This window comes from Lepeophtheirus salmonis, chromosome 4 (assembly GCF_016086655.4).
Source record: "Lepeophtheirus salmonis chromosome 4, UVic_Lsal_1.4, whole genome shotgun sequence".
In the NCBI taxonomy this organism is placed as follows: domain Eukaryota; kingdom Metazoa; phylum Arthropoda; class Copepoda; order Siphonostomatoida; family Caligidae; genus Lepeophtheirus; species Lepeophtheirus salmonis.
This window is the reverse complement of record NC_052134.2, coordinates 11692092-11701150: the sequence shown is the minus strand read 5'-3', so window position 1 is coordinate 11701150 and position 9059 is coordinate 11692092.

Genomic DNA, 9059 nt, shown 5'->3' with positions numbered 1-9059 from the left:
ATTTTACAAGTAAAAATAATTTTTCTGTTCATAATACCATGCAAATTCTATTATTTATTTTGTACAAGAAAAATAATCAAGTTTCCAATCCACAGTATAAATTTTTCAAATTTATACTCACTTTTAAGAATTTAAAAAAAATCAGCTGATTTTAATAATTTTTGGATAAGTCTTATTACAGAGCAGAAAGCTTTGACAGGAAAGATCCCTTCAAACTCTGGCCGCACACTATTTTTTTGGCACGGTATTCTTAACAATATCTTCATATATGTGGTGATGCGTTCGAGTATGGTTTGGTTGGAGTTTGTTTCACAGCATATACTCTACTCAACACTCTAAATAAGTTTTAAAAGGTCACTGTTAAAAGTAGGTGCATCCATGAGCCCATATCGTAGCTATGTAATAATTTGTGTAACCACTGGTCTGAGATTGCAAAGTGTAAATGATATAAAATATTGTCATGGGAACTGGATATGTCCACTTAATGCAGAGATATGTCAAAATCAGGTGATAAAATCAAGTTGTAACTATATATATAGTGTTGACTAGACAAATCTGGAAAATTTAACCTAAAACAGTTGCTTTAAGCTTTTTATCCTCCATTAATCTATTTTTAAAATCTTGTTGAAGCCATTCTCTTCCAGGTTTTTGCTAATATATATTTTGTAATTTTTAATTTTTTTTGTAATTTAATTTAATATGACTTTTTTAAACAAAATGATTTATAATTAATGTTTTTTTAAATAATTTAATTAATTTAATTTAATATGACTTTTTTAAAGAAAATTATGTGCAGTTAATGTGTTGTTTTTTTTACATTCATGAGGATGGCTTAGTTCAGTAGTTCTAAACCCTATTAAGAACAAATATCTAGTCATTTGATATCCAATATCAAATACACAATCAGTCCAAAAATGAAAAAAAATTACAATATTGTTAGCTCGCACTTGTAAGGTAAGTATGTACACAGTGTACATTGTGCAAAATAAAATTATGGACTTTTTGATAACAAAGAAGTTAGCTTTTGCAATTATGAAATGGAGTACTTCATTGATACTTTATTAAATACTTTTTAAGTATTTTCCATTTTATTATACTAAGTTTTCCTTTGTGTGGTATCATGGCGTCTAGGCTTGTACCCATTCACTCTTTTTCGTTCATTTTTGAATTATGTATATGTTCATTTCATTTTAAGAAAATATTTGTTAAAGGTCCTTCGAGCCAATTATGCAGCAGAGGAAAAAATTGATGTGCCCCCCAAAAAAAAAAAAAAAAATATATATATATGTATATACATAAGACCTGTTCAAGTTTTAACTTTTTGTTCAAACCTTTTAATATTTGATCTTTTCCCGTTCTCCAAGGTCTACTGAAACTAAATATACCAGTCATTTGGATTTTGGACCGCGGCTATACCTGCCGCATGTGCCTTAAAAATTTATTGTAGGTGGCCCTGAAAAAAGCCAAAAATAATGTGATTGTATACATTCTTTTGCCTATAGCTTCGCAATAGTTTATCGTATTATCATATATTTGATATGGGTATCAAATCAAAGCCTATAGAATGTGCTTCAATTTGTTAAAAATATGATATTAACCTTTTATAAGTTAATATAATCTTGACGCATATAAATGCAAAAATTGAATAAAATACAAGAAATTCATTTTTCCCTTGATCAAAGCTATTAACTCTATACTTAAAAAAATAGACTATAACAAACTAGAAATAGATTGATTATTATATATATTTATTTCTGTGATATTCCAAAATTTGCAGTAAACAGTTTCTCTGCTCTTGGTCAGTGGTAATACTAGTTGCAAAGTCACTCATGAGTTTTAATCCTCTTTCAGCAACATCATTGGTCACTCTTACTGACTTCACAAACTCCCAGGCTACTCTATAGTTTCCATTTCCCCCAGGTATCAACCGGAATAATAACCCACTCACTTTTTCAATCTGAGAGTGTCAAACAAAAAATATAAATCAGGTCCTATCAAGTCTGTGAGAGATGTAGTTTGGTTAATGACTGAAACAAGCTTTTGTTTTATGGACGTTGTCATGCTCTCATGTGAACTTAATACCGTGATTGTTACTAACTCCTGAGTCAGATACCTACCGTGATTTCGCAATTTCTTCACAGCAGAGGTTGCAAGTTCATTATCAGTATGTTGACAGTGAAGCATTTTCTTAATCAATTGAAAATTATGGATAGGAGCATTGGTGGCAGTGCAGGTAAATTATTCACCACGTACGGATAGGTTGTTATCTAAAATTTTGATAAAATCATGGAATATATTTAGATAAACTGTCATATTAGTAGTTGTATCATCGCACAGGAGTGAAACATCGATTATAAAACAGTTTGAACAATTTACAAAAGTCTGGATACAAAAAGAAACGAGAAATGGAGAGGAATCCTGTTTCATCCATTCAATACCTGGCCACACACATTATTGATAACGCGTCATAAGCTCCGGAAGCTCCAATAGGGAGTTCTTATTTATCCACCCTACTGTCTGGAACTGTCAACAAGTGACTACTTCCAGTTCCTGTCTATAGTCATCGTGCTTGAGAATATTATTTGGACTCAATCGAGGCCTGTGAAACTTGGTTGTCCTAATTTTTTTTTGTAAATAGGGACAATTGTTTCTACGAAATTGGATTCTCGTTGGTAATTTGTTATCAAACAGAACAGAGCATACATAGCTCAAATTGGAGGATTGTAACACTTCTTATAATGCATGGAAACACAACAGAAAATACAAAATTACATTTCCACAACCTAATATATAATTCTAGGTGAAATCTTTCCCTCTCTTCAATGAAAAGTGTGTCATTCGTGTTTCAAATAAATAGGACATACCTACGAAAAACGCAAACACTTGACATGATATATTTATCCAAAGTTCAATTATTTTTTCAAGTAGGTTAGGGATCACTGACTTTTAATATCCCTACTTATATTTTATAGTGTCAGCACAACATTGAAAATGATACCAAATCCGAAACAATAGAAAAAAAAAAAAAAAACCTAACACAAAACAATGACAATCATGGAAAGGTCAGTGGATATGCTCATAGGCTGAAACATAGATAGATCCACTAGAATTAAACAATATTATTTTGGTTAGTAACAATCTTCAAATGATACATATGAATGTTTTTATGCTGTCAGATTATTGGTTTGTGTAATACAGCACTGTGAGTTATTTAAAAAAATAATTTTACAATAAATTTGTGTTTTAACAAAGCATTGCAGTTTGTGTTGAAAAAGAATACTGTGGAAGCCAAGATTTGACCTCACAAACATTATTTGAACTCTCTCATATTTACAAAAAACATCTTAAAATCCGTATTTTTTTCCAAATAAAAGCAAAGCCATTAAAGGTCATCTGTTTTGAGGCTTACTCGATATATTTTCCATCAGCTTTGATCAAGCCCTTGATAAAGTCTCTGAAGCGGGAGAAAGCCTTCCTGACAATGCATCGATAGCAGCCACTAAACTTCCCTCAGTTGTGTGAGTACGTCTAGTACTCAAAAACCTCATGGAGACCGGTCAATAATTATGTGCACCTTCTCAATGATTGCAGCGTTCTTGACACATTACTACAGTGCATTTCTATACTTATTTTATGAAATAAAAGTTCTAGCAGCTCCGAATACAGCTCTTCCTGTCTGATAAAATTAAATTGATTTGAAGACGATATTTGGTTTCAGAGCGATCCAGGATTTAATCTTTGATCCCTTTATAACTAGAAAAGTTGAAAAATGTGTCTCATAGAACTCATAAAAATATTAAAGAACAATTATTAATGTTTGTAAATATTGATATTATTATTATCATCCATCAATTTAATTGATTGGGATTTTTTTCCAGAATGTAAATAAAAGAAAGTGTAATTGTTCAAAAAAACAAACACCTATACAAAAAAAAAAGTACCAATACTTTAATATCTCAGTATTTTTTTTGAAATAATTGTCGTATCTAATGTAACTGTTTAGAGTAAAGTCGCTTTTAGAAGGACGGGAAAGGAGATTAAAAAGTGGTCCAGAAACTTTATTACGATTAACCTACCGTTATTTGTAAATTCTTTTTGATTTTTATTGTGTAAAGACTTCCCCAATCCAAGTGAAATGGTGCAATGTTATTTTCAAAATATCATGAGTCTGAGTGCAACTATTTTTTTGTCTAAAATATTGTCGGGTTTCATAATGGATTTGATTCTAGCTCAGAAGAAGTTATGCAGAACCACAATTCGAAATGAGCCATTCCTTCTTCGTTCAAGGTATCCATCACCATATCACTAAAGCAAAACATCAATAGGAGTAGCTATGATAAGTCAATAACATTATTTGTCATCTTTATTACTCTTTGATTGAGGACTATAAACCAAAACCCTAAAATTATTTAAAAAATATGTGTTTTTTCTGGGAGTTTCTTGTTCTTTTTATAAATACTCATTGACTCCTTAATAGGAGTTAAAATCAGAATAGAAAGGACTATTGATCATTTTTAACTTTTTCATTTAACATTGCCTGATGAAAAAATAATGACAAACTTACTTTTCCTGAAAGTATTTTAATTTTAACAAGGTAAGTCAGTAACAATTATTAGTTGTGACTGAAAATTTGCAAGCAATTTGACTACATCATTAGGAATTATAGGGAACTAGAGTTGGAGGTCAGGAGACCCCAAAACTTCCGACTCAGTTTTATATTTCAATTTGTTGTAATGCTATGATCTTTATGCATTTTTTTGCGTTTTGTGTTTTCATTGACCTATAAAAACTTACCATAGACATTAGTTGAGGTAAATAGATTTATTCGACATTTTTGATGAAAGACTTTTGTGTGAGTGAGGCATCATTCACTTCCACTACAACAAAACAAAATTTATCATTATAATGGAATAAAGAAACATGGATAGATAATTTTAAGACTTCACATGAAACAGAAAATAATCATTCAGAAGAAATATAACATGTAAAAAAAGATTATTCAGATACTATCAAAATATGGACAAGTTGATTTTTAAGGGATGATAAAAAACTAATATACTTATTTGGTAATATAGTATGTATTTACTCAACTTATAACACCCTTATGAGAAGTAAAATATATGTCATTTATTTATGTAAGGTTTGACTGTATATTAGCTATCAATATTTTTAAAAGAGACGATATAAAAAATATGCAAGTTATTTATAGCTCTTAAGTCATATAGCTCCTTGTATTCTATGAATACTCAGACCATCGATAAATGATAGTATTAACTAAAAACTAAATAGAAATGTTGTAATAAATTACAACTTTTGGTTAAGACCAAATTAAAGAAAGCAAATTTAGTTATGTTAATGTAGGTCTGATGTCTATGATCCAAGTGAATCTGTAAAATAACCTTCATTTTTTTTCTTTTTAAAAGTATATAACTTCAAAATTGAAGAATTTTTTGAAAAAAAGTGTATTTTAAATGGGAGGAACATACAACTAAATAAAAATTTAAACAAATTCGAAAAATTAGATTGTTAAGGAAAAGTGTCATTCAATGTTTTAGGCAAAAAAAGATATAAAATAAAATTTTTTCAAATTATGTATGTATAAAGTATTATAATATCATTTATCAATAATATAGCAAAATATATTAATGTACTATAATCAATTAAGGATTAAATAAAAAGTACATAAAAAACATTATAGCTTATCAGTATTGCTGGAGGGTAGAATTTAAACAAATAATTTTAAAAGCAATCTTAAAAAAACAGTAAATTAATCATTTTTTTAACATAGTTCTTTGATTATGTAAAATTCGATAGAAGGTCCTGTAATATCTAAATTATTCAATTAGGTTTAAGTCAAGTGTGCCGTCAAAGTGCCTAAAAAAGGAGCCATTGTCATGAAGTGCTTGTTATTGCAGAGTGCCTAGAAGGTATATGACATGAGTCGGGACCAGTCGTTATCGCTTTGTTTATTGTACATAGTTTGTGTCATCAACTAACTCAAGTTACGGATCACATTTGAAGTTCAAAGAGCAGCACTTCTTTCTATGACCTAAAATCGATTTCAGAATCTTAGAAGAAGATTGGAATAGTTTTGCAGTCCCCTGGGAATGGTTTAAAATGATTGTATGTGTCAGTAAAGATGAGGTTGTCATTCAGCTTTTCCGAACATGCAAAGTCTTAATGGGCTACGATATTCTAAAGGCCACCTTGAAGATCATGGAGGAAGATGAAGAGTATGTGCTCTGGGCCATTGAATCTTTCTCTATTGATTCATAAATACAATGTGTAAAGCAGACTGACTTATTTGCCAGGAAATAGTCTCATGATGAGTCAATAAAAGCAGTTGCAACTAAAGTTTGTATTAATGTGATCACTTATGAATTTTTTAAGAAATGTAAATGTGAGAGAGAAAAATAATTAACACATGAAATAATTGGGATTGTGTTGATGACAGGAATATTGGACAAAGATATTGTTAGGGAAATCATAACTATTACATAAAGTGATAAGAAGGCAATAAATTAATTATTCCAAATCATAGAATCTAGAGAATAGGCTAGAGTTTCCAAAAAACGCATTGGCTGCTGAATGCAGTTCCAAGAAAGAAAAGGCATATCAAAGTCGAGAACAAGAAACATATTCAGGAAAATGTTGACTGACATTAAAAAAATAGACGTTTTTCTACAAAAATTCACGGACCTTTAGATAACGAAAATAAGTTGTAAAAAAATGTGCATTCCTTAAAACAGAAGATAAACAATATAAGGTACTTATTTTTAAAAATACTATACAATTACAATACTGATTTTGAAAGTCCCGAGTGTGATAAAAAATATTTACCGTCAAATCCAGATAAAAGAAACTGCCCTTTTCTGATGAAAAGCAGACTCTATATGGATTTTTCTTATATCCGATGGAAATAAAGACCACCATTTTTGGATAATATTTTTTAGTATATAATCGAGCAGTACCAAGTTTTTTTATGAAATTTCATAAATTCATGTTTTTTTGTGTTATTTTTTTTTTTTTTTCGAGGGGGGCACTCATGATATGTATTTGTATTGATTAAAAAGTAATTGCGATTAATATAAAAGAAACATACAAGCTTACGGCCTATAAAACTAGACAAATTATCATTGGAATTCTTCATTCCAATTTTTCCCATCAGACTCATTGACTTTGTTCTGTTTTGCACCTGCGTATAACTACAAATGTTTCACTTCCTTCAAATTATTTTACAATCAAAAAACGCATTCAATATTTTTTTAATATTTAAAAACAAGCTATCTGGGATTAAGGTTTTGGATATTTAAGCATATCTAAAATATTCTACTCCCATACTGTGCCAGAATGAATAAATCCTCCATAATCTTCAATCCATAAAAATATTTTTTATGTTTTTATATTGTTTCGATGCATTCATATAATAAATGGTAATCTAGTAATTATAGATAACTATATTGGCACACGATCGAAGCAACACATCAGCCTTAGTTATGAATATGGATTTGTTCCATAGTTATAGTTTATTATGCACCATTTTACGTTTTGTTCTACCTTGAACTATAAAAATGTACCATATGTAAGCCTGGGGACAAAGTAATTTTGTAATTTTGCCTTTATTTCAATGCACTTTAAGAAGTGTTTCAATCATCCGATTTAAGTCAACTAAGTACTATCTGTTTGTATCTTTTTGCCGAGGACAAAATAACTTCATAATGATTTTCTCATAGAAGCCCCTGCCTTTATTGGTAAAAACTAAATCTATATTAATATATTTAAAATATATGTATCGGATACGATTAACAATGTCTACCATGCATGGATAAATTGTAAATTTGAGGTCCTAGTCTGCTCCTCGGGTTACCAACTAGTACAATTCCATGCAGAGGTGAACTTCTATCTCAATCTGTTTCTCCTACTGTGTGCTTATGTTTGTGAGTACGACATTTTGTATGTAATCGACAATTAATTATGTATTCTACAACATTATTCTTTGGAAAATCGTAAAGACAGTACTCTTACCCTGACAAAAATTGCATAATAGAGATGAGTTAGTAATAACGGTTGCCACAGTATTACTTGTGTTAAATGATCCAATAGTTTACCTGTCTCGCTACTTTCATACCGAAAATGTTTTTAAAAAGATTACTGTTAAAAAAAACTATACTCAGTATTTACTATCAAGTTGATTTATTAAAAGGAAGAAAAAGTTATTCATGCGAATATCTATTTATTTCATATTTCTTCTATGTGAAGTATTTTAAGAATTAAAAAACTGCTAACCGAGAGGCCATTGACTATAAATTTATTTTTATTATATACAGAAATGACTGTAAATATAAGGACATTTTTCCTAAACAATGAATTTAGACATAAATAATAATACTCAAGCCTCTAGAATTACAACCATGCAAATAGTAATAATATTCCATGACCAAAAAAGGTAATCCTTCATAGTTTTAGTTCATATCATTCTGTTTTGTAAATATGATGGATACGCCCCACTTTTATGTATAATTTATAAATAAGAGTGTTGTTTGATATTCCGGTCGTATTGTAATAATGGGATACATACGCATTAAAAACGCTATAATACTAAACTAGTATCTAAACTGGTTCTTGCAGTTTACTACGTTATTAAAAAAAAATGGCTCGCCAATGATGTAACCCCTCAAATTCTGGACACTCATCACCTCCAATTACACTTTCTTTAACCCTCAGTTAGTAAGCATACTTATATAAACGTTGTTTTTGTGATGTGGGTAAAGATGGAAGCTTAAAATTAATACATCTTAAATAGTTGTAGAGTAATTAAATAATTTTTTAACTGATAATCATTTTTTGAATCGTAAATATCAATTAGAATGCTAGTAATACTTATTTGAAAAGAACACACTGATTAAAAAATATTTTTTATTTTAAAATCATCCTAAAAACAAGAGTTTGGGATTCCAATAAGATATAATTTATTATTCGTATTGAATTTTGTCATTTAATTCGAATTTTGGAATTCAAATTAATGCGCATCAGTTTTTGATGAGGTTGCTTGTATTATA